Here is a 26,976-nt window from a genome sequence, read left to right as displayed (position 1 = left end):
TCGAAAGCACCAAAGTGAAAAACACCAAACGGGGCCAGTGGGAAGAGATTCTACTCAACCCTGATCCTGACCGGCAGAACTGGCCAGCAGGAAGCAGCCACCACAGCCCAACCGTTAGGACCCTGAATGGGTCCTATACACTTATAGTTGGAAGAAAGACCCGACCAAGTTGCTTACTGGCGGTACATCATGAAACAACAGGACAAGGAGAGAGGTCGTCAGAAAGGCAGTGCACAGACCAAGGAAGCAGCAGTACTGGAAGGGAAGCAAGTTGCACACCATGATTAGCCGGATGAAATCATCTTGAATGTGTCATTTGATCTCAGATGTTTTAAGCAACGTACGAAGAACGGACTCCTGAACAGTAAAGGAGGAAATACACCAGGAATGTAAAGTAAGCGTAACGTAAGCAGTGCGCGAACGTGCATGTTTTTAAAAGCATATATTTACATCAGACGCTGCAGGGTACGCTCCACTGCTGCATGTTTCTGCTCTGAAAGGAACCATCAACACATGGAAAGAGCAACAAATAGAAGAACGTCTTGGCGTTCCTTCCTTTAGTTGGCAAACTGTTGCAAGAGGAAAGAAAGAGAGCTCACAAAAAGGAGTATATCCCATTAATCAGTTACATCAACAATGTGACTTCTACCACCAAGTGGCAGAACTGAGACTTGACTTTTGAGATACTTTCAGAAGTGAACTTTGACTAAGCGTATTGTTTTCCCATTTATTCCCTCTGAAACAGGACCGTATACACATCTGAAATTAAAACTTCAATCTGATTTAGGAGTTACATAGTGTAAATATGCATGTTTTATTCTTCTGGTGTACATTTATTGATTGATTAAATGAAAATCTAACCCAAGCTTAGGACACTTATGCTGCTATTAAGCGCTTACATGCCACAACGCATCTGGTGTATTCCCTCCTTAACAGTTGGCTGGACGATGTTTTTGATTACATTACTTTAGCCCTGCCCACTTAAAACAAGATGTTGCCAGTTTCACTGCTGCTTTTCCTTTTTTTAAACACTTACAACTTTAAAGCAACGTTTGATCCAACAGATTATGTTGATGCTGAATCCTCTTCTAAACAGTAACAATTGACTTGACAGTGTGGGCGTGGCTGAGCGGCTCTAAATTACACAATATTTATTATCCTTATATTTCAATTTCAAACATTAGCACCCCTTAGGGCACTTCAACAGCCGTTTCTCCCTGATACATCACTGGATCTTTCCCAAATGTACCTTGACTGTGGATGACTTTGTCAACGGTTGATTTGGTCAGCTCATGACATCCCGTTACCAAACCCCACTGAGCACCAATTGAATGACTTTGTTGCTTATTTCTCCTCAACAGTGTTTATCCATTTTACACTTTAACTAACATCAGATAATTATTTAAGGCGATATTAAATGTAACCAAAGCTTTATGGCTGTAACAATTTGGATAAACCTTTGCAAGATGATCTTACCAGTCAAATGTTATTGTTAATAAATCTTCATTACTTAAGAATGTAGAATCCTCTGTAATTTAAAATCATAAAAAGTTAAACATTTTTAATGTATTGCAGCTGCATTTCTATCTAAAGAGAGAAAACCTGGAACCAAAAAAAATAGGTGCAAATTCCTCTAATCTGCAGATTGTAACAGATTGTGTTGCTGCTACTCATGTTTAGTGCACTATTCCTCATAATGTAGCATTAAAGCAAATACGGGAGTAAAGTGTTTTTAAAAATTGAAGATCCTGCACATTTATTAGTGCTTTTTTTAATATTCTGATACTCTGAATGGTGTGAAATATAAATTAAATATAAAGCATGATGATGTTCTTCTATTACAAACTGAAAGGTAAGATTAAAGATTCATAAAAGACTCAAATCATCTGCTGATGTTCCTGTTTCCTCAAAGTTTAATTCTTCAGTTACTATTTTAGCTCCGACCCAACAGAACCTCAGAACTTAATCAGCTTCTGAGGACTGACTTCTGTTCACCAACTGAGTGATTAAACAAGAAAACATAATAAAAAACAACAAAACAAGAAAATAAAACAAATCTAACCTTTAGTAACTTTGTTTTTCTGTCGTCGATGATGGGAAGCGTTGATGTCACTGTAAGTATTGTTGTCCTCTCCACCTTCTGGATCACCTGAAGAGAAATAATTTAATCATAGTTTACTGAATGAGAGTGTTTTTAGAATAAGAACAATGTTTCAGGTTCAAGCTGTAAAACTTATGAAAATCTAACACAACAGTTTTAAAAATGTATATATTTAAATGAAGAACAAGTTGTGCATTTAGATCCAGAAGCCTGTCTTACCTTGAGACTTTCTCTGAACACATCGTCTCACCATCAGAACCAGCAGCAGAACCACAATGAAAACAAACGGAAGAGACAGGAGCAGGTAGAGAAGAGATGGATGTGAGGATGCTGAAGGAGAAAGGTATGTGGTTGGGACAGTGGTTGATGGTTTCTCTAAAAGAAACATTTATTAAGTTATCACCACATTTCAGATATTTAATCTTGCGTTGAAATTCTGTTTTTACCCTCCTGACCTGAGACAGAAATCCAGCTGGATGGAGACTCTCCATGATCTTTGATGTTACAACTGTAGAGGCCTTCATCAGAGCTGGTCACGTGATGAAGGGTCATGTGACCTGCAGGCTCATTCCTGATGAAGGAGCCATCTTTATAGAAAGCAGCTGGGAGGTTGGAGGGAGCGGTCTTTGTGTGACAGCTCAGAGTGACGTCATCTCCCTCCATCACAGGGAGGACAGGACTCTGCAGGATCACTGATCCACCTCAACACAGAGACAAACTACAGCATTTCATCCATTTCCACACAGCTTCATCAACACTAACTCCACAGTCTGATCTTACCAGTGACAGTGAGCTGGATGCTGCTGCTGCTGGCTGCTCCCTCTCTCCACTCACACCAATACACTCCACTGTCTGCTGAGGTCAGGTATCCCATGGTACAGCTAGAACCAGAAGCTTCTCCCCATCCATCACACTCACTCCTGGTTCCTCTGGTATTGTTTCTCCTCACAGTCCATCCAGCAGAGCTGTTGTCCTCCTCACAGCTCAGAGACACAGAGTCTCCTTCAAAGAACTGAGATCTGCTGGGACTCACAGTCAGAGCAGCTGGGAGGACTGAATGTAAATTACATTGATTTTTATTATCAAAAGTAATTTTATGGTTCTAACATATAATCCTTCTGCTTGCATTTTCATCTCTAAATATTTACTAAAATAATGAAATAATTGAGTTTTAATGCTGACAAAAGTGAACCAACCTTCATTTGTTCTGCAGCAAAGCAGCAAACAAGGAACTGAAGAGAGATTAAACTTATTGGTTACAGTTGAAGATTTAAAAGTTCATGAGAACTTTACAATCCCAGACATTTTATTCTGCAGAAACATTTATTACATCACATTGATATTCATTACATCTGTATTTATTTAAAATAGTGACTTTGTTCAGACTTGGCACCTGCATCCAAATTAGTTTAAACAGTTTTTTCTCTTTTTCATCATCTTCTCCATCATTATCCTGTAATTTCACATCACAGTCATGTTCAGTGTTTTCAGTTTATCTGAGGTGTGTCCATGAAAGCCAGCGCTGTGTTACTAAGAGCTACAAAGAGGCAGTAAAGTCACTTTTCTTCCTGCTTGATGTGTAGAAGCTCTTTCATCTGAATTCAGTCTGAAGTTTTGGTCCAACTCTTTGACTCAGGTTAGAACACAGCAGACAGTAAATTTACTTTGCCTGAACAATAACAGGTTTTGTACTTACAGAGCAGATATTGTAGAGATGTTTCCATCATGGTGCCACTTCACGGTCTAACCTCTGTTGGTTTTCTGGTGGGGCCTCAGAATAAAGCCCGCCTTCTTCCTGAAAACATCAACCTGTTGTTGATTACTCCTTCTTTCTAACATATAAATGTTTATCTTTTTAAAGCTACAAAAGTAAATTTGACGCACAAAGAGAAGCACATAGATGCTCCTGCCTCCTTTTTACTTGTTTAAACATACGTTGAAACAACTGCGGGTCTTTGATCGGTTGATTTTACAGAGTAATATATCTACCTTGACCACTGATCCCATTGGTATAAGCATATCAGTTTGTGTTCTTGTTATGGGAATATTATTCTGTAGTCACTATGGCCTGACGGGCCAACTCAGACTGGAGACACAAGGACACACACACGGCGCGCACTTCAGCTCCTCGGCTCTGCTGATTGCCAAGGCCAATGCTCTGGTGTTGTCAAGCACAGAACAGAAGGACCCAGTATTCATGACCAACAAACATTTTATTAGGAATAGGAGTGAGCGGGCGGCATCTGTGTTTTCAGCTGGAACCTCTGCGGGTGGAGACAACAGGTTAGTGACCTGTCTGGATGTGATTAGACACAAACATGCGGGTCACTAACCTGGTCTTATGTCCGGTGCTGGTCCGGTGACGGGAGGAGATTCCAGCTGGCGGGCTGCCAACGAGACGCGGCAGGTTGAGAAGCTCCGACAGTCTGGAGAAGTGATGCGGAGGAAGCGATGATCGGTGGACAGGCAGAATGTCAGAACCATGTAGACAAACAGAAGGCAGGAAAATCCAGTGGGTTAAGCAAAAACCGAAGTCATGAAACGTAGTCAGGGGTCGGAACCAGGAGGTCAGAGAGCCAGTGAAGTGCCAAGCGATAATCCAGATCGCAGTCAGGTCACAGTTCAGGGTTCGGTACATGGTCAGACAGAGATCAGACAGGTAATCAGGTCAAGTGGGCGTCAGGCAAACGATCAGGTAGGAACAGGTCAGAAAAAGAGCAGAACAGGTCAGGAACAGGTAGTCAGAGTAGATAATGCTGGTATAAATCAGTCACAAGGACGAAATAAACTGGCACTGCTGTCTGGTCTAAAAGCTGGTTTTATACTAGTGGGAGCAGGTAGAACAGATCTGTGGTGATGAGGAATAGGCGGAGCTAAGCAGGTGTGTGATAAGAGAAATTAGACCAGACAACAGTGCTGAAATCATGACAGGTGTTACTATGAAGATAATGAATGTCTGGGACATAACTGTCTCTGTTGTTTGTCATGGTACCGCTGTATTTAGAGGGAGCCGGGGAGGAAGAGCGGCAGAAACAGGGCAGACACACACGACTGTGGGACCGTAGGGTGCTATTACTTTCCATCTATGTTGTCTCTGCTCTGTTTCTCAATAAAAGTGCTGGAACTATATCACTCCACCGTTTCCTTATTCAATAACTCAAGAAGGTCCGTTATTGTTTAGAATTGCTATCACATTTTGCGTAATGAAAACTTCTGACCTTCTGGCTCTGACACCGAACCTCCTCCCCGACCTCGGCTTTGGTTTCGTCCTCCTGATCAACCCGCCTATGTTCGTCTTCACGGCTCTGACCATCTGTCTGTCCTCCGACCACCAATACTCCAGCGTCTGGGACTCTCAGAGTGGTGACCGCCTTGCCGCGTTGCCCGCCAGCCGGCTGAAATTTACTCCTGTCACAGGACCCGAACTGAACATTAAGACCAGGCTTGTGACCGTCACGCTTATGATCAATCACCCTCGGAGAAGCATGGTCACTAACCTGTTGTCTCTGTCCGCAAAGGTTCCTGCCATAGACGGCAACTCCGCCACTGCCCACACCGTTTTAGTTTTCAATAAACTGTTTTGTAAACTTAACTGTTTGTCTGAGTCGAATACTGGTTAACCTGTTCTGAGCCTAATAGAATAATCTGGCAAAACATGGACCTATCGTCAGACAAACAGTGGTATGCTCGCATAGAGAATTCTATCTCCTAACTTGAGACAGGTTTGCGGGAGATTCTTACCACTTAAGCCGGGTGTACACTGTGCACGTTTTAGCCCTTTTTGGGCCGGTTCTTCAGTTGTGCAAGATTTTTTTGGATCCGGCCAAGTTTCAGCTTGATCGTGCGTCGGTCGTCGTTTCGTTCTAGTGAGCCTCATATTTAACAGTGAGCCTTGACACTTCAACCTTTTTCTTCTTCTACTGTTTACAATTGGCTTCTGAATAGACGAGTCCGAGTAGCTCTCTATGGGCCTGAGTCCAACATGTGGACATGGGTATCATGTCAACTGGGTATCAGGCTGTGCCCTTTGCCAGCCTCTCGCAAAGTTATTGCCTTAGATGGTCACAAAATAAATCAATGACACCTTATTTCGGAACCTGTTGAACTATTGGTGGGGAGTAACTATATTGAAAAATTATCTTTTCTGATAATTGAGTCACCTCAGGTTCCGATTGCTCTTGGTTACACTCGGTTGCAAACACAACCCCCAGATTGACTGGCAAAAGGTGGGGGTACTTGGTTGGGCTACTTCCTGTTCAGGTTTGTGTTCTGCACAGCCTAGACAGGTGTCAGAAAACGAGGTGGAGGAGGTTTACCCAGACCTATCTAAGGTTCTGGAGGATTATCATGACCTCAAGGAGGATTTCAACAAGTGCAAGGCCACTGCATTGCCTCCTCATCGCCCATACGATTATGGCATTGATTTGCTGCCTGGGGAAATGCCCCCTAGGGGTAGGTTATACTCCCTGTTGGCCCCTGAGTTGTGGGGGGTTCTTTTTGTGGGGAACAAGGATGACTCCCTCAGACCATGTATCGATTACAGGGGACTTCACGAAATAAAAAAAAATAAAAAAACATCAGCCTCTAGAAGCCTGTCCTGTAGACTGCCTGTTCATCCCTGATCCTATGAGAAAGAGGGTGCTAGAGTTCTTCCACAGGTCCCGCCTGTTTTGTCATCTTTGAATAAGAGAAGGACTGTCCAAACTGTTCAAGCGCAGTTTTGGTGGTCTTCTCTGTCTGCTGGGAGTTTGTGGCAGCTTTTCCTCAGTGCAATCAGGCTAAAACTTCTAGAAGACCACCATCCGGCTTGTTATGACCCCTACCTGTCCCTTCCCGACCATGGTCCAACATTGCCATGGATTTCATCACCAGCTTACCAAGGTCTGAAGGTAATACAGCTATTCTCATAATCATTGACAGATTCTCTCAGTTCGTGACGCAGTACTGGAGAGAATTCTGTGCCATGCTGGGGATCTCTGTTAGCCTGTCTTAGGGAGTCCAACCTGTAAGAGATTTTGTGACCCCAGAGGGTGACATACGTAGATTTGACGGAATGATCTACCGGATAAACATGTCAGCAGGGACACATATACATTATAATCCTTTCCACTGATGTGATTAGCGGAACACTGTTATCATGCTGTACACGCCCCTGAATGGGCTAACTCAACTGATCCTTTAAAAGGCCTGTGGGAGATCGATCTGGTAGCTCCCCAAGAGTCTCTCTCTCTCTCTCTCTCTCTCTCTCTCTCTCTCTCTCTCTCTCTCTCTCTCTCTCTCTCTCTCTCTCTCTCTCTCTCTCTCTCTCTCTCTCTCTCTCTCTCTCTCTCTCTCTCTCTCTCTCTCTCTCTCTCTCTCTCTCTCTCTCTCTCTCTCTCTCTCTCTCTGAAGTACGGAAATGATGTAAAAGAACAGTACTAAAAGAACAGTACTGGACTGAAGCCTTTCGCTGCCTTTAGATTAAATATGGTAATTGTAATTGTGGTTTGATGAGTCTTTTTACTTCTACAGAAGTCTACAGTAGAAACACCACATTATTCATTAAAAGAATCTAGGGTGACCGCAGCATGGTCACCAGGTGGTAACAACCCCCAGACGGATGAGCAGAGAGGGCCAACCAGGAGGTGGAGACAAAAATGCGCATATTGTGTAAGGCCGATCCAACAAAAAGGTCCAGTCAGCTGACTTGAGTTGAACATGCTTTGAACTCAACTCCATCTAGCACCACCGGTCTCACTCCATTTTATGTTCTGTTTGGTTTTCAGCCACTGGTGTTCACCATTCAATAAAGAGACTAAGGTTCCTTCAGCCTTAATGTCTGCTCTGAGGTGCCAGCGAGGCTGTGAGGCTAAGAGGACCATCTCTAGAATTTCGGAGAGCCAAACCATGGCCACAAAGCATTGGAGGATCCCGGCACCTGAATAGCACTAGGTCAAAAGGTTTGGCTCTCCACCAAGGACCTGCCACCTAGGGTAGAAAGTCGGAAGCTGGTACCTCGGTTTATCGGACAGTTCTCCATTGCTAAGGTGGTGAATCCGGTGGCTGTCTGCCTCCAGCTTCCATGCACTATGAGCATTCACCCTATTTTTCATGTGTACCGGGTCAAACCTGTAGTCAGGTCTGACTGGTCTTTGGTACGGCATTAAACTTGATTCTGATTCTGAGTTCTAGGTAAAAACGTTGATACTTTCTCTTAATGTTTACATAAGATTTCGCAAATTGCGACCATGTTCTTTTTTTGGTAGTACTGTGACCTGGTCAATGTAACTGAATAGATTCAAAGATTCAAAGAGTTTTTATTGTCACAGCATGTCACCATGGCAAAATTTCTCTTTGGCCACTCTGGTTCACATCACACATCCATCCATCCATCCTGATCCCTCATGTGGTCACGAGGGATGCTGGTGCCTATCTCCAGCTATCAATGGGCAAGAGGCGGGGTACACCCTGAACAGGTCGCCAGTCTATTGCAGGGCAAACATCACACATAATGAAGGCAAATAGACTACAAACAGTCTATGAAGAGGTGTTACAGTGTTTTTATCATAGCGTTCAATAGAAATAAAAAATAAAGGATTGAGTGAAAGTTGTGTGACCTAGTTGTCCTTCATGAGTCACAGACAGCAGATAATGAGGTAGTAAGGTGCTTTCTGTGCAATAAATAGTATTTAGTAATCTAAATACTTTTAATATTATTAGTTTGTCTAATTGTTGCTGTTAGTGGATCAATAAAAATAGCAAACAGTGATAACAATAATACTAATATTATTAGTATTTAGCTCTTCTCTGAAAGCATGGTAGGAGATGACGGAGTCATCACTTATCCCACGCAGTCGCACAGTGTGGATGGAATTCTAAAATTACTGAATAAGGAGATGGTGGTGATGAAGTTATAGCACTTTTAGTGAGAAACAGAGCACAGATCACATACAGGGGTTGGACAATGAAACTGAAACACCTGGTTTTAGACCATAATAATTTATTAGTATGGTGTAGGGCCTCCTTTTGCGGCCAATACAGCGTCAATTCGTCTTGGGAATGACATATACAAGTCCTGCTCAGTGGTCAGAGTGATTTTAAGCCATTCTTCTTGTAGGATAGTGGCCAGGTCACGACGTGATGCTGGTGGAGGAAAATATTTCCTGGCTCAATAATATTTAGATCTGGTGACGGTGCAGGCCATGGGAGATGTTCAACTTCACTTTCATTGACGCGCCCATCTAGCACAAGTATGGGGCCAAGAGAATGCCATGATATGGCAGCCCAAACAATCACTGATCCACCCCCATGCTTTACTCTGGGCATGCAACAGTCTGGGTGGTACGCTTCTTTGGGGCTTCTCCACACCGTAACTCTCCCAGATGTGGGGAAAACAGTAAAGGTGGACTCATCAGAGAACAATACATGTTTCAAATTGTCCACAGCCCAAGATTTGCGCTCCTTGCACCATTGAAACCGATGTTTGGCATTGGCACGAGTGACCAAAGGTTTGGCTATAGCAGCCCGGCCGTGTATATTGACCCTGTGGAGCTCCTGACAGACAGTTTTGGTGGAAACAGGAGAGTTGAGGTGCACATTTAATTCCGCCGTGATTTAGGGAGCCGTGGTTTTATGTTTTTTGGATACAATCCGAGTTAGCACCCGAACATCCCTTTCAGACAGCTTCCTCTTGCATCCACAGTTAATCCTGTTGGATGTGGTTCTTCCTTCTTGGTGGTATGCTGACATTACCCTGGATACCGTTGCTCTTGATACATCACAAAGACTTGCTGTCTTGGTCACAGATGCGCCAGCAAGACATACACCAACAATTTGTCCTCTTTTAAACTCTGGTATGTCACCCATCTTGTTGTGTGCATTGCAATATTTTGAGCAAAACTGTGCTCTTACCCTGCTAATTGGACCTTTACACTCTGCTCTTATTGGTTCAATGTGCAACTAATGAAGATTGGCCACCAGGCTGGTCCAATTTAGCCATGAAATCTCCCACACTAAAATGAGAGGTGTTTCAGTTTCATTGTCCAGCCCTTGTAGATGGAAAGTAATCACACCCACCGGTCCCGTTGCAGTCTGGGTTTGCCCTGTCTCTAACCTCCTCGCTTTCGGCTCTCCCTAATATTCGGCATCAGCTCTGCAGTTAGACAAAAAAGAGCAGAACCAGGATCTGCAGAACCAGACCCAGGCGGCTGAGAGGGAGATGAGCGGCTGAGATCTCGCGAGAGCTGTGCGTAAGTAAAATGGAGGCGTTCATGTAATTCAAATCAAACAAGCTAAGGTAAGAACGAACCAATAACTGAAAATAATACAAAGTTAAAGCCCAAACATTTACAACTGTCTTATTTTCTACGAGGGAACAAACTGGACGAAGAGACCGTGACGAGCCTGGAGTGCTACCTGGACGAGTGTTTTGATAGCATCGTGATGGGGAAGACCCAGAAGCCTACGGCTGCTAGTACACCGTCACTTAAGCGCACTCGTTCTAATTCCACCAGTGCGTCTTCTTCATCCACTTTGTCTCCCGACAGGAACTTCAGTGACATCTTAGAATCCATCGACAAGAAGCTTACCAGCCTTGACGCGCGTCTCGCCTTGGTAGAGATTCTACATAAGGAGTTTCAGTCTCTGAGAGAATTGGTGGAGTTTAGCCAAGCCCAGCTAACAGCTATGGCCGCCGAGAATGACGCACTGAGGGGGAAGGTTACGGAGCTGACCGAAGGCATTATCCAGCTTTCCTGCGAAAATAAGAAAATGAAGGAATCCATTCTGGACATACAGTCGCGAAGTATGAGAGATAATCTCATCTTTGCAGGCATCCAGGAGCAGCAGGGAGAGATAGCCGAAGAAACGGTCCGGAACTTTCTCCAGCAGAAGCTAAAAATCCCGGCGGATCAGGTAAAAAACATCACTTTTCATCGAGTCCACCGGCTCGGAGGTAAGAAACCCGACAAAACCCGTCCTCGCCCGATCATAGCTAAATTTGAGCATTATAAACAAAAAGAATTTGTTAGAAGTTGCGGCAGGGAACTGAGAGGGACAGACTTTAGTGTTAATGATCAGTTTCCTAAGGAAATCCTAGATCGCAGGCGAGTGCTGTTCCCAATCAGGAAGAAATACATGATGGACGGCGTTAAAGCCACCATATCGGTTGACAGACTTTATATTAATGGACAGTTGTTCAGGGATCAGAAGATCACCCCTTGGCTTTATTAGTTACACCACAGGTGGACTTAAAGCATGTTTCAATGACTTAAAATAAATAAATAAAATAAATAAATAAATAAGACGCAAAGATCGGTACACAGTGATAAATTAAATACACACACAGCTCAAGAGCACGTTGGTATGGTTGGTGTTCACGGTTGGGTACAGAAGGCACGGGCTATGGTTTATCCCTTTACACACTCTCTTACTCTTTGCACTTTTTTATTTTTTTGTGTATTTCTATCTTATTTGTCTGCTTCTTTCCTGATCATCAGTCAATCACAAGGACATCATATGATGCTACCTGGGTCTATGTATGACTATTTTCTCAAGGGCATGCACCTTCTAACTTCTCACTCACATCTATGGCGAATGTAAAGTTTGTGACATGGAATGTGCATGGTGCTGGCACCAGAGAGAAAAAAATGAAGATCATTAACCAGCTTACTAGATTAAAGGCAGATGTTGTATTATTGCAAGAAACCCACAAATCAGCTACAAATGCAAATGAGCTTAATTCACCTGAGTTCCCTAATGTGTTTGCGGCCTGCTATAACTCTAGACAGAGAGGTGTAGCAATCTTAATCCACAAAAACGTTAGTTTTAAAATATTAGATAAAACTATAGATCCTGAAGGTAGATTCATAATAATTAAAATAGCTATCCATAACCAGAAGCTATGTATTGTCAGTATATATGGTCCAAATGTTGATGACCCCTCTTTTTTCCACCAATTCTTCCTTGCACTTTCAAAACACGGGGATTGTTCACTAATTATAGGAGGTGACTTCAACTTTGGTTTAAATAACGATATAGACAGGTTGAATAAAACAGGGGCTCAGCGTAGTTGGCAGTCAGTAAGTGTAGTCAAACAATACATGAGTGATTTTGGTCTTTGCGATGCATGGCGTTCTCTTCATCCTATTAGTAAAGAATACACTTTTTTCTCAAATGTTCACCATTCGTACTCTCGTCTGGACTACTTTCTAATAAGTAGCTCACTGCTGTCGGTTGTTTCAGAGACGGTAATTCATCCTATTGCTATCAGTGATCACGATCCTGTTACTCTCACCTTAATTAATAAAAAAATAACCCCACAAAACAAAAGCTGGAGATTTAATACATCTCTGCTTAAAGATGAAGAATTTATAAAATTCATCAAAGAACAGTGGGCTTCATACTTGGAATACAATGATCAACCAGGTACATCGGCATCAATATTATGGGAAGCAGGGAAAGCAGTGATGAGAGGTAAAATAATTTCTTTCTCATCTCATAAAAAGAAAAAAGAAAACAAAAAGATTCAGGAATTAGAAGAAAAACTTAAGTTACTAGAATTATCTCAAGAAGAAGGGAAGTTAGGTAAAATCCGTGAAGTAAAATTAGAACTAAACCACTATATTGAAAAGCAAAATAGATTTCTAATACAAAGACTCCGAATAGAAAATTTTGAACATGGCAATAAGTCAGGAAGCTTTCTAGCTAATCAGCTTAAAATAAATAAGGAGAAAACTACTATATTTGCAGTTACAGATTCAACTGGTAATACAGTAAGTGAACCAGAGTGTATAAATAATACCTTCCGCGATTTCTACAAATCTTTATACACACCACAGATAAATCCATCAGAGAAGGATATTAAGCAATTTCTGGATAAAATCACACTTCCTAAATTATCAGATAACCAAAGAATGACACTGGACTCCCCGCTGACAACAGCTGAAACCCAGGAAGCTCTTAAAAGCATGCCTAATAAAAAGGCTCCAGGTCCAGATGGATTCCCCACTGAGTTTTATAAAGAGTTCTGGAATATTCTAGCCCCAACGTTTCACAGAATGTTGCAGGAAATACAGGAAAAAGGTAGATTTCCAGCTAATATGAACTCTGCCACCATCAGCCTTCTGCTCAAGCCAGACAAAGATCCTGTGTTGCCCACTAGTTATCGTCCCATATCCTTAATTAATGTGGATATTAAGATAATCTGTAAAGCTTTTGCAAAAAGATTAGACAAAGTAACTCCTCTCATAATACATCCAGATCAAACTGGTTTCATCAGAGGAAGGCAGTCATCCACAAATACACGCCGATTACTTAATTTAATTAATTATTCCTACAGTAAAAACATTAAAACCAATATATTGTCTTTAGACGCAGAAAAAGCATTTGATAGAGTAAATTGGAAATTTTTATTCGCTACTCTTCATAAATTCGGTTTTGGCGATTTATTCATAAACTGGTTAAAAATTCTATACAATTCTCCAACAGCCTGTGTCAGGACAAATAATCAAATATCTTCCAGTTTTTGTCTACAGAGGGGCACCAGGCAAGGATGCCCTCTTTCTCCATCACTTTTTGCCATCTTTATAGAACCTCTAGCAGCAACAATCAGACAAACAAAAGCTGTAAAAGGTATAAAATGCATGAAAATAGAGCACAAGATTAGTCTGTACGCGGATGATGTATTACTTTATCTCCAGCATTCAAATAATTCTCTTTTACAAGTAATTAGAATACTAGAATCTTTCTCTAAAGTATCAGATTACTCGTTAAACTGGTCTAAATCTACGGTACTGTCAATTAATTGCTCTCTCGAAAACTCCCTAGATTTACAAATGCAATCAGGAAATATTAAATATTTAGGTATTACTGTGTCGAATAAATTAACAGATTTACTTAAACTTAACCATGCCCCACTTTTAAACAGGATAGAAGAGGACCTTGAAAGATTGAAATCGCTTCCAATCACACTTATGGGTAGGGTAGCTTCAATAAAAATGATGGTCCTACCTAGAATTAATTATTTATTTTCAATGGTCCCCAATAAACCATCATCTGACTGGTTTAAATCTCTAGACTCTGCCATTTCTAAATTTCTTTGGAAAGATAAACCCCCACGTATTAGCTTAAAGACAATACAGAAGACTAAAGACAGGGGAGGATTAGATCTGCCTAACTTCCATAACTATTACTTAGCAAATAGGCTACAATACATCTCTAAATGGATAAAAAATAGTCTTTTAGATGAGCCTTGGTTAGATATAGAACAGGAAATGTGCAATAATATCACGATTTCAGATCTGCCGTTTATTAGCTCAAATATAAAACGGCATACATGCTTCAAAAATATCAACATTAGTTCTACTCTGACAGCATGGTGGGAGTTCCTCAAAATGACAAAGTCATCCCTAATCCCATGCAGTCGTACACCTATCTGGAATAACCCTGATATCCTACAAAATAATAAAATGATAAACTTTACATACTGGAAGAATAAAGGTATTAAATATCTGGAACATCTACTTGACGGAACCGAGTTCATCAATTTTGCTAAACTAAATATGCAATATGGCATTAGTAAAAATAAATTCTTGGAATATGAACAACTTAAATCTATAATTAAAAATAAATATAAGCATATTAATGGTGGTTTACAAGTCCCAACTAATATATTAGAGTTCTTAGATTTAACCCCCCCCCCCCCAAACTACTGTCTAAATCATACAGGACACTGACTAAAATAGATGATTCGATATCTCTTCCTATAATGAAGTGGGAAAAGGATTTATCAGGCACCTTTGAACAAAATTTCTGGGCTCAGACATGTCTAAGAACTTTCAAATTGACTAGAAACACCAACTTACAACTAATACAATACAAAATCTTCCACAGAGTACACTACACAGGACAAAGATTATTCACGATGGGTCTGGCACAATCTAATATCTGCCCACACTGCATAGGCAATCATCCTGATAATTATTTTCATGTTATGCACACCAGTCCAGAGGTTCTGGACACAGATATGTAAGGACTTATCAAAGTGCTTGAGCTGTAAAATTACACCTTCCTCATCAGTTTGCCTGCTTGGTAATTTTGAGGAAAGTCCTCTGAAAAAAGAAATAGTTTACATGGTTTTTACTGCTTTATGTATCGCAAAGAAAACTATCCTCGTGAATTGGAAAAGTAAACAAAATCTTAGTATCAATCAGTATAGAGATCTTTTGTTGGATCATATTAATCTAGAGACAGCATCTGCTTCCACATCTGATTGGTCTCTTTGGGCTCCTCTGATCAACACCATCACTTAGTGGAATAGGGGGCGGTGGGTTGCTTCCTGCAGGGCGCAGTGGCTGGATGGAGGGGTTCCTGGGGCCCTGGGGGCACTTGGAGTAGGGCGCCTGGTGGATCCGGCTCCGGGGTCTGTTGCCCCCATCTGGGAGAAGTTTGGGAGGCCTACGGGTGGCCTACAGCAGCCGCTTGCGGCGCTCTTTGGTAGCTGCGTGTTGACGGACGTGGGTTACTGACCTGGTAGCTGTGCTGCCGCTGGGTGGGGCCGGGGTGGGTCTGGGGTCCCTGGGGCGCGCCGCCCTCGGGCGGGGGCCCCGGCGGGGCCTCGGGGGTTCCGGTTCCGGGGTGTGTGCCGCTTTTGGTGTGGGCCGGCGCGCGCCCGGGTGTCCGCCCCTGCACGGGGCCTCTGGTGCGCTGGGGGGCACCAGAGGCGTTATGGTGGGCTTGTGTCCGGCCCCCTGTCCCGGTCCTGGTCCATGTCGTCTTCCGGTGCGGGTTTCACCTGGGGGGTGGGGTTTGGGGTGGCTCGTGCGGGCTGGCTGGCCAGGGTCCCCCCCTCTTATTATTATTATTATTATTATTATTATTATTATTATTATTAATTTATTAATTTATTTAGTTTAAGTAGGCTTGGTGGGTGAGCTGGGGGGGGGGTTGAGGTGTTGTTCCTGGTGGGTGGTTGGCTGGCGGGCCCTGCGGCCTCTCCCTGGCCCCCGGGCTACGGTGGTGCCGCTGGCGAGGCCCCCTTCTCTGGGTGGGGCTTTCGGGGAGCGGGGGTGCCTATTGGAGTCAGTAGGGGAGCTGGCTCCCTGGGTTGGCTTCCCAGTCATTTGCTCCCCATCCCCGGACTCCTCCCTCTGCCTGCTCCATCACGCCGCCACACATGTAGGTCCTGAGGAGGTTGCCACGTTACTGGAGGTTGCCACTTTCTGGTGACGCCCCTCTCCCCAATTTTATCATGCATCTTAGACACTTTCACTTCAAACATTTTTCACATCACACACTCATATAGGCCATGGTAGGGGGGGGGTGGGGGGAAGACGTCTGGGGGGGGGCTTATGTTGTGTGGGCCTCACCTCGGACGGCTCCCTTCACCTCCTCTCCCACTTAGACATTGAGGGTTCTGGGCAGTCGCCCGGAGGGGGTGCGCTGGCAACAGCTACCTTCCGGAAGGGGGGTGGGCTATGCCGTGCATCCCCTTCGGCGCTCCCAGTTTTTAAACGCACTTGAGAACAACATGCAACAACACAACATTTGAGCAGGCGTAGGGAGGATCGGGGTCTTCTGCACACCCCCGTTCTCCGATGGCGGCAAGGAGTCTGGGGCCTGGAGGAGGTGCGGGCCACTGTGTCCGGGGTCTTGCTGGGGGGCTGCGGTGTGCGGTCAGCGGCCTACCAGGTCTGGGGCTGATGCCTCCGCTCCCCCCAGGAGGGGCGGGGGGCAGGGATGGCAAGGGTAAGGTGGGGGGAGGGAGGGGGTTTATTAGGTATTTAGGGGGAGGGGGGGGCTCTGGCCGGGTGGCTCGTGCGGGTCGTGTTGGCCCGCCCTCTTGGGGGGGCCCGGTCCGGGGGACGTCTGGTCTGGGGCCGGGGCCGGGGGTCGGGCACAAGCAGTCGTATAGTCGATTTGGGGTCAACACTCTGTAACACTCACATCCAACACTGACCCTTTGGTCAGTGTTGGATGTGAGTGTTATGTGGGAATGTGTGTACAGCGTCTTTTTTATTTTTTTTTTTCTGTGTGTGGTGAGTGGGGCACAAGGAAGGGATGGTGTGAATGAGTTTTCCTTTTTTTTTTTTTTTTCCCCCCAGGTATGCGTGTGGTCCGCTCCCTCTCCCAAGAACATCTCAAGTCTCCGCTAGGTGCGGAGCCCATCCCCCCCACGTCCTGCCCTCCTCCACTTCATTGGCGGGCGCCTTGGCCCCCTGGCGCATTGGTTGGCTTCGGGTTTGGGGCGGGTTCCCGGGCGTGCGCCGGCCCGCTCCCGGCGGCCTCTTCGCGGGGCCTGGCCCCCCGGGGGTCAGCTGGGGCCCCCGCCGCGGAGGCGGGGCGCCCCTGGGGCCTCTGGCCCTCAGGGCCCATGGCCGGGACCACTTCAGCGGGGCTAGCTGCCGGCGGAGCCCACGGGCTCGTCCCCGCGGCTCTTGAGTGTTAGTCCACCCTCACAAGTACTCAAAAAGAAAAAACAATCCAAACCGGGCAGACTAACAGAAAAGAAAATCAAACTCTAAAGGACAGCAGGAAGCAGTGACAACCCTGTCAAAACAAAAATACAAAATTACCAAATACTCATTAAAACACTTTAATCAAATCAATCTAACCACATTAAAAACACTGCTTACCTGCGTCACTTAAAACGGCATATATAAAAGCCTACCTGCGGCATCAAACACGCCCAGGTGACGCCCAAACAGTAAATGTAAAAGCCTACCTGCGGCGTTGAACAACCACACGCCCAGGTAACGCTACCACTGGAATACTGTTAATGCGGCCCTGTATAAAAAACACCAAATCAGCAAAAAACATATTGAGAAAGATAAACTTAAAAACCATTTTCCTCCCAACCTACCCCAGCCAGCCAACAGCATGGATCGACCACACCCCTGGTCCCAGACACAGGAAGTGAACTCCTGGCTACCACCCTACTAGCTTCCCCTTTTATAGAGGCTCAGCCTATGGAGAGTGACACCTACTGGTGCCACCTGTTACATTAGCATGACGCGCTTTTTTTTTTTTTTTTTGAAGGATCAGAATGTGAAACGAAGTCCCGGTTTGACTGGGTCTGATTCGGAAAAAGTAAAAAAAAAATCTTATTCCACCTGTGCTTTTCTGAAACAAAGAAGGCAGAGCTGCAGTCAGAGCGGCTGTCAGTCAATAAGCAGCAGCTCCACCTGATGAGGAGCTGAACCAGGACACTCCTGGTTCAACTGATAAAATCACAAGGATTTTGATGCATATAGATTATTAAGGAATCTACATCAAAAATAAAACAATAAACTGCAGACTGCAGCTACAACATGGACTGGAGAACGGGTTCTAACTGTGTGAGAACAGAGAAAGGCGATCCTCAGAGAGTTTTTGTAGTTATTTGTTATTTTTACACAGAGCCTCCTGTCTGTGGATCTATGGACTCATTTTACTCCAAAAACACCTGCCAGACAGACAAGCTACACCAGCCAAGATTACCTTAAACAAAATTTAACTTAATGCAGAAGTTTAATAACATTTTTCCAATGAAAAATGTTCATCTTTAAAAGCAAGTTACGTTTTTTTCTGATAAACTTTAAGCGATTTTACTAAACTTTTCAAAAATTTAACCTCCCATCCATGGATTTCGTATACCTGCTTTTCCGTACAGGTGTTACGTCATGCCGTATCTGACGGGGAAACGCGGCTTAACGTAACACAGGGTGGTGGAGGAGCTGGTGACTCTCCAGCAGTCAACGAGCAATAGGTGGGGACACAGAGTATATAGGATTGATTTATACTGAATGTTACAGTGGAATTAATGTACAGGTGTGAAGAAGATGATGTAATGATGCAAGCTGCTGTCTTTTGAATTAGCTGCAGTTTATGGAGGGTTTTGAAATTGTAAAGTGGAAAGGTGAGTGGACAGTGGACCAGTTTGGCAAAAGTGTGAAGGAAGAACTTGATGCTGTAAATATGAAAGTTAACTAGGTGATGTTATGGATGTGGAAAGTGAAGGAGATTATGCAGAGGGCTGTCCAGGATGGTGCAAAGGCTCTGAAGCTGAAAGGTGGGAAAAATACAGGAATTGTCAATGGATATTTTAAAACTAAAACATTTGGTTAAAGTGGACTTTGCCCAATAAGCAAATGAGGTTACTAAGATGGCATGACGTCCACGGCCCTGGAATATATGGGCTGACTAGAAAAATGTTTCAGTCAAATTGATTATTTTTGCTTTAACCCCTGGTTTAGCTGTAACAACGTCCTGGAGGGAGCATCCACTGGACTACAGCTACCAAAGGCTTTATGTTATCCTTCTTCATATTACATAGAACAAAGGAGTGACAACTTCTTTTCAAGTTCAAGAACTTATTAACAGAAATAAAATGAACATCCAGAGAACATCGCTATAGAATGCTGTTTATCTGAATTAACACTATATTTCAGTCAATAAATCCTCTCTACTAGGCTAGTGAAACTTAACTAAACTACTAAGCAAAATGAAGATTAAAAAAAAAACCTAAGGAAGTATTTACACACAAAGGAAGCAAACAGACAAATAAAATGGTTAGAACAACATTTGGTATGGGTTTCAACCTATTCACAATATAATTCCCGAGTTAAACAAAACGTTATTCGCAAAAATAACATTTTAAATAATTATTTGCTCAGTGAAAATCAGCACCTTTTAGGATACCTGATTTTATTCATGCAATTATTTCTCTGTCAAATGGTTAAGGCCCAAATTGGTAATTTAGGATTAAACTACAAAGTTAATAACATCATGTGTTGGGGCACTTTTTCTGGGCAATGTTTATCAGTTTGAGTATAATCCTAACTAAAGTTGTGTTGACTTGGTGGTAGCATTTATGTTATACTGGAAGCTAATAGCGCTATGCTAGAGGGCATTCTGAGTTAATTTAAAAAAGACCTAAAGCTCCATTTGATCGTAATAAGCGGAACGGATAACACAAATATTTATGTGGGAGCCTGAATTAATCCTTTGCGATTTTCTTAATATGCATTATGGTTAATGTTTTGTGTTTTGTTTTTCTTGCTAAATTTACTTTTCTTGAAATTATTAGATAGTATTGGTAATTCATATTCATTTGGGGTATTTGTATATTTAGCTATTGTGGACATTTTGTTATTATTATCATATGTTTTAAGGATGCATACGTGTCACTTTTTTAGGGATGATGCATCATGGGAGTTTGGTGGTTGTGTATCTCACAGAGTGGAGCCAAATGTTTTTTTGACCTGTGTCGTCCTCATCTTTTGTATATATGTTTGACACCCTTTTTTTTCTCTTCCATCTACTCACTAAAACATTTTTAATGCAATAATGTCTCTGTGTATTTCTTGGACGAATTATCTGGACAGCTTGTGTTTGTAAATGTTGGGGGCGCAGCGAGTTAGGCCGGCTTCACTTATTTTTGAACCCTACAATTATTATTCAGTGTATAAAACCTTTATGTTATAACCGTAAAAGCACACCTGCAAAGCTTGGTTTTTAATGCTAGCAGATCATTTCCTGGAAACTCCAAGGCTTTTTACTGAGTCAAAGCTTAAAAGAAAACATTAAAATGATTTTGAATAAACCATTTGACTTTCCCTGTCCAACTCTGCAAATCCTCTGTGCTTCTGTATCAGTTTGGGGTATCTAGTTGCAACAGTTGAAGCAGGGTGAAGGCTGGTTGTCTGAGCAGTGACAGTGAGAAAGCAGGTAGTTCGAGAGGAGAAAACAGTCGTCATTTGGGAAATCAGGCCTTGCTGGGCAAACTGTACATGGCTCCAGGGAGGGGTGCGCCTAGCCTGTCAAGCAGGGTCACAGTATGACCTTTCTGCATTACCTTTCCAGCATCGGGGACCTCCGCATGACCTTTCCAGGCATGGCTGTGTTGAGAGAATGTGCTGGTTGCAGCGGGTTACTTTAGATCAGCTTTCCTCTGAGGTTGGCCTGGTCGCAGCTGTTATGGTTCTGGCCTGTCAACTAGTGTTTGTGATTACATTCCTCTCTCCCTCCTGCTCAGATTGTTTATTTGGCCCTCCTGTGCTGCATCTCCTCAGCCTAATTACCACTCATTCCTCCCACCTGTTTTCCAGCCTTCTTACCAGGCCTCTGACTAGTTGACAGAGTTAGATTACCTGAAAACCATGGTTAGTAAACATCCAGCATTTTCTCACTGCCTGTTTACCTGATCTCTACACTGTTTTTGCCTCCTGGATTGCTCTGCTTTGCCCTGCTCCTGATTGAGCCTATGCCAGCATGTGTTTTTAATCATCATTCCTGTTTCAGTGCCCAGGGGTCCGTTCTTCGTACGACTCTAACTCAGTTAGCAGGATTTAATTGTTGACGATTTGGCATGATCTTGGATCGTTCAGTTCTTCGAAAGACTTCCTGCACTTGTTGTCATAGCAACATGTGCGCCAGCTTAAGCCTGCTCGCTAACAGGCTTATTTCATGTAAACAGGATTAGATCACAGCTTTATAGGCGGAGGAGATGGAGAAGTCTGCCGTAGCCATGTCCATTTTTACGACAGCAACCTGTTGCGGAAGGTGCAAGAATAATTTCAGAGTTTTTCTAATTAATCGCGTATTGCGCAATAGACAGGTTCCTTTAGCGCAGCGCGACAGTGTAGAGAGATTTCTCTTGGTGGTTGTTATAAACAGACAAACATCATTTAACACTGACTTTTAAAGGCAAGGCAAGGCAAGGGAAATTTATTTATATAGCACAATTCAGTACAAGGACAATACAAAGTGCTTTACATGATTAAAATATAGCAAAATAAAACAGAATAAAAGCAAGTAGGAATAAAATGTAGATAGAAAATAGAACAAAGAAATGGTGATTCAGTTAACTAGAACAGTTGAAGGCAATCCTAAACAAATGTGTTTTTAATCTTGATTTAAAGGAACTCAGGCTTTCAGCACTTTTACAGTTTTCTGGAAGTTTGTTCCAGATAAGTGGAGCATAGGAACTAAATGCTGCTTCTCCTTGTTTAGTTCTGGTTCTGGTTCTGCAGAGCAGGCTGGAGCCAGAAGACCTGAGTGGTCTGGAGGGTTGATGCCCTGATAACAAGTCTGTGATGTATTTAGGAGCTAAGCCATTTAAGGATTTATAGACTAACAGAAGTATTTTAAAGTTTGTTCTCTGAGATCCAGGGAGCCAGTGTAAGGACTTTAGAACTCTCTACATTCTTAGTCTTAGTGAGAACGCGGGCAGCAGCGTTCTGGATCAGCTGCAGCTGTCTGATCCACTTTTTAGGAAGTCCTGTGAAAACACCGTTGCAGTAATCAATTCTACTAAAAATAAACGCATGGATTAGTTTTTCCAGATCCTGCTGAGACATCAGTCCTTTAATCCTGGAAATGTTCTTCAGGTGGTAGAAAGCTGACCTTGTAATTGTCTTTAGATGCTTTTGGAGGTTCAGGTCTGAGTCCATCACTACTCCCAGATTTCGGGCCTGATTAGTGGTTTTTAGCTGAAGTGACTGAAGCTGTGTGCTAACTTTTGATCTTTCCTCTATTGGTCCAAAGATTATTACTTCTGTTTCGTTTTTATTCAACTGAAGAAAATTTTGGCACATCCACGTATTGATTTCTTCTAGGCATTTACTCAGTTCTTGAACTGGTCCATAGTCACCTGGTGACATGGTGATGTAGAGCTGTGTGTCGTCTGCATAGTTATGGTAGCTGATGTTGTTATTTTTTATTATATGGGCTAGAGGGAGCATGTAGATATTGAATAGGAGGGGACCCAGGATGGACCCTTGGGGAACCCCACATGTGATTTTTGTCATCTCTGATGTAAAGTTACCTACTGATACAAAAAAGTCCCTGTCCTTTAAGTAGGATTTAAACCAGAGGAGAGCTGTACCAGAGAGGCCGACCCAGTTCTCCAGGCGTTCTAACAGAATGGAGTGATCGACAGTATCAAATGCTGCACTGAGGTCCAATAGTACCAGCACGGTGGTTCTTCCACAGTCAGTATTTATATGGATGTCATCAAACACCTTGATAAGGGTGGTCTCTGTACTGTGGTGAGCGCGGAAACCTGACTGGATAAACGTCAAAGCAGCTGGTCGTTGTTAAGAAGGAGTTTAATTGTTGAAATACAGCTTTTTCAATAATCTTACTGATAAAGGGGAGGTTTGAGATGGGCCTGTAGTTCTGGAGTAGAAGTTTGTCTAAATTGTTCTTTTTCAGCAGTGGTTTGATAATTGCTGTTTTTAGGGACTGGGGGAAAACACCTGACAGAAGGGACGTGTTTATTATCTGAGACAAATCAGACGCTATGACAGGTAAAACTTTTTTAAAGAAAGCTGTGGGTAGAACATCAAGGCAGCATGAGGAGGAACTTAGCTGCTGAATGATCTGCTCTAAGCTTTTGTAGTTTATTTGGCTGAATTGGGACATTTTGTCAGAAATAGTTCCAGCTGAATAAAGCATTGGTTCTGGTGTTGATATGGTAGTACAAAGTGATTCTCTAATTTTTAGGATTTTTTCAGTAGAGAAGTTAGCAAATTCATTGCAGGCCCTGGTGGAGTGGAGTTCTGAAGCCACGGACACAGGAGGATTTGTTAACCTGTCAACTGTGGCACATAAGACACGAGCGTTATTAATGTTTTTCTTAATGATCTCAGAGAAGAAAGATTCTCTTGCATTTTTCAGTTGTAAGTTATATCTGTAAAGTCTCTCTTTATAGATGTCATAGTGAACCTGGAGTCTATTCTTTCTCCACCTGCGTTCAGCTTTCCGACATTCCCTTTTTTCACCTCTAACTGCTGGATTTTTAGGATTTCTAATCCAAAAAATTAGAGCCATGTTTGTCTGTTTATAACAGCCACCAAGAGAAATCTCTCTACAATTACACTGTCGCGTTGCGCTAAAGGATCCTGTCTATTGCGCAATACGCAATTAATTTGAAAAACTCTGCAAATTATTCTTGCACCTTCCGCAACAGGTTGCAGTCGTAAAAATGGACATGGCTAAGGCAGACTTCCCTATCTCCTCCGCTTAAACAGCCGTGATCTAATCCTGTTTACATGAAATAACTCAGTGGATTTGATTGTTGACGATTTGGCATGATCTTGGATCGTTTGGTTCTTCGAAAGACTTCCTGCACTTGTTGTCATAGCAACATGTGCGCCAGCTTAAGCCTGCTCTCGAGTGTTATGGTGTTAGAGCCATAAATAGAAAATATTTAAGTTATTTGTATGATGGTTTGCTTTTCATTTTTATCATATTCGGTAAGATTTGTTTAGGCCATTTTATTGTGAAGTTTAGTTTTATCTTGAAAGGCTTGCTTCCTGTATGAGCCGTATATTGTATTAGAAAAAAACTATGGATGGATTATCTAGACACGGAGCAATACAGTTTTTGACCGTGTAAGCTGTGTATGACTTGGAGAAGGAAAAGGGGAGAATTGTAAAACGGATGTATCGTCATTTTTGTATTTGCACTATTTCTTATTTTTTTATGAATAAATAATTTTTTGTTAAAATTCACGGATTGCACGCGTCCTTTCCTTCCAGTGTCTAAGGAATGACACCGATATTGGATCTTTTGCCACAACAAGTGGTCCCCATGTTCTAGTGGGTCCCGTGGAGGCTTTGATATAAAAGAACAAAGTAAATATCCGTCCGTTCGTCCATCCATCCTCTTCTGCTTATCTGGGGTCGGGTCGTGGGGGTAGCAGCTTCAGTAGGGAGGCCCAGACGTCCCTCTCCCCGGCCACTTGGGCCAGCTCCTCAGGAGGAATCCCAAGGCGTTCCCAGGCCAGCCGGGAGACATAGTCCCTCCAGCGTGTCCTGGGTCTTCCCCTGGGCCTCCTCCCGGTGGGACGTGCCCGGAACACCTCTCCAGGGAGGCGTCCAGGAGGCATCCTGACCAGATGCCCGAGCCACCTCAACTGGCTCCTCTCGACGTGGAGGAGCAGAGGCTCTACTCTGAGTCCTCTCCGGATGACTGAGCTCCTCACCCTATCTCTAAGGGAGAGCCCAGACACACTACGGAGAAAACTCATTTCAGCCGCTTGTATCCGGGATCTCGTTCTTTCGGTCACGACCCAAAGCTCGTGACCATAGATGAGGGTAGGAACGTAGATCGACCGGTAAATCGAGAGCTTCGCCTTTTGGCTCAGCTCTCTCTTCACCACAACGGATCGGTACAGCGCCCGCTTCACAGCAGACGCCGCACCAATCCGCCTGTCAATCTCCCGCTCCATCCTCCCCTCATTCATGAACAAGACTCCAAGATACTTGAACTCCTCCACTAGGGGCAGGACATCCTCCCCAACCCGGAGAAGGCACTCTACCCTTTTCCGGTTCAAGACCATGGTCTCGGATTTGGAGGCACTGATTCTCATCCCGGCCACTTCGCACCAGCCCTCTCTCCTGGCTTTAGCAGACTTTGAGGTGTTCCCTGTCGTTTTAATTGACTCAAATTCAGCATAACCTTCCATTAAAATCTCGTGTTCTGCTTGGGAGAAAAACTGTGGGCGTTCTTTGGCCATGCTGAACAGCCAATAGCAGCGCTGCTGATCATTGTTTCTACTATCGATACATTTCCCCTTTTAAACAAATGCATGAAGGCGCAGTTATCTCAGATAACTCAATCCAGCCATACTAATCATAAACAACAGATGTGTTGGAAGAACCCAATTAGCCGGATCAGGATTAGCCGGATGAAGTGATCTCGGATGTTTTAAGCAACGTACGTAGAACGGGGCCCTGGTCTCTGTTTCCTGCATTTCCCCCAGATTGGACTGTTTACCCTGGTTCTGACTTGCAACAACTTCCAGGTTACGGTTTGTGGATTCCCCCTCTGACTACTGCTGCTGATCGTGTCTCTGCTACTGACACCCTTTTGTCCCTGGGTCCCCATTCTCTGCCATTCACCTGTTTTCAACCCACCTGGAGATTCCCCTCGGACGACTTGGATGGATAAAGTCCTGTATAAAGTTATTATCATCATAAACACTTCCTGGATTCAGAAGAAGGTTAGAGGCTTTCACTCTGAACGTTTAAAATCTCAGCCACTAACCTGTTCTCTCCTCTCCAGAGGTTACAGTTTCCTGGTTACCCTGATCCTGAGTTATCTGCAGAATCTGAAGAATAAATCTTTTAAAATTTTCCTGTGGTGTCTGGTTGTTAACAACAGGAGAGGAGACTGCTCCGTGTCATCTCAACTCAGATTTCCTGCAACAGCTGAGAAAGATTACAAGGCTGTTTCGGTATCAACAGATTCTTTACCCTGGCGTCTGGTTTCGCAGAAGATAGACTGAAGACTTTGCTTCAATCCGGTCCGCGGTTCTCCGAACTCCAGTCATATCTTTCGAGGAAGATGAGAGTTTTCTCCCCAATGCTGCTACTTGGGCAGCAGGTGAAGGAAAAAGATTGTAGCATGGCATGGGGGTTTTATACAGTTATACTCTCTGCTGTGAGAGGAAGTCCCCTGAAGGCCTGAAAAAGTCCCACATCTCAGCAATTGGTTGATAGCCACAAGCCACAGAAAGAAATAAAAACAAAAATATATGAAACCTGATAACATAGAGAGTAGGCAGTAGCGTATGTATCTATTAGGGTTAGGGTTAATTCATGTTATAGCTTTGGTGTATTAAATTAGTGCATTACTGGCAATTGAGGTGCAGTTTCTAATTTTTACTGCTATGTGGCACAAGTTTAAAACGTCAGGTACATATGTTGAGTGATCATGTTTGCTTCCCCTTTTTTTCTCCTCTTCTGAGATGTGTTCAAGACAAGATGTACATTGTCATCTGTGACTAAAACAAATATGCCACCGAGGCTAAAGAGGGTCACAGCCTTTGTCAAATTTGATCCTCTGATTTTAACATCGTGATGCTGCAGTGCTCAACAATAGTGCTGATAAGTCAAGGTTCTGGTTAAGAC

General features: G+C 43.4%; 1 long non-coding RNA gene across 1 annotated transcript; it reads right to left on the bottom strand.

Moving 5' to 3' along the window:
- Positions 1-3,007: 3,007 nt before the first annotated feature.
- On the bottom strand, positions 3,008-3,887 carry LOC118561351. Its single transcript, XR_004929979.1, has 3 exons — positions 3,798-3,887; positions 3,298-3,333; positions 3,008-3,154 (listed from the first exon to the last, which is right to left on the bottom strand). It is a non-coding gene; the product is annotated as an uncharacterized LOC118561351 (long non-coding RNA).
- Between the last annotated feature and the right edge of the window lie 23,089 nt (positions 3,888-26,976).

The sequence above is a fragment of the Fundulus heteroclitus genome, unplaced genomic scaffold, assembly GCF_011125445.2.
Source record: "Fundulus heteroclitus isolate FHET01 unplaced genomic scaffold, MU-UCD_Fhet_4.1 scaffold_62, whole genome shotgun sequence".
Taxonomy (NCBI): Eukaryota; Metazoa; Chordata; class Actinopteri; order Cyprinodontiformes; family Fundulidae; genus Fundulus; species Fundulus heteroclitus.
The sequence above is the reverse complement of the archived record's forward strand: the minus strand, read 5'-3'. Positions and strand labels throughout refer to the sequence as shown.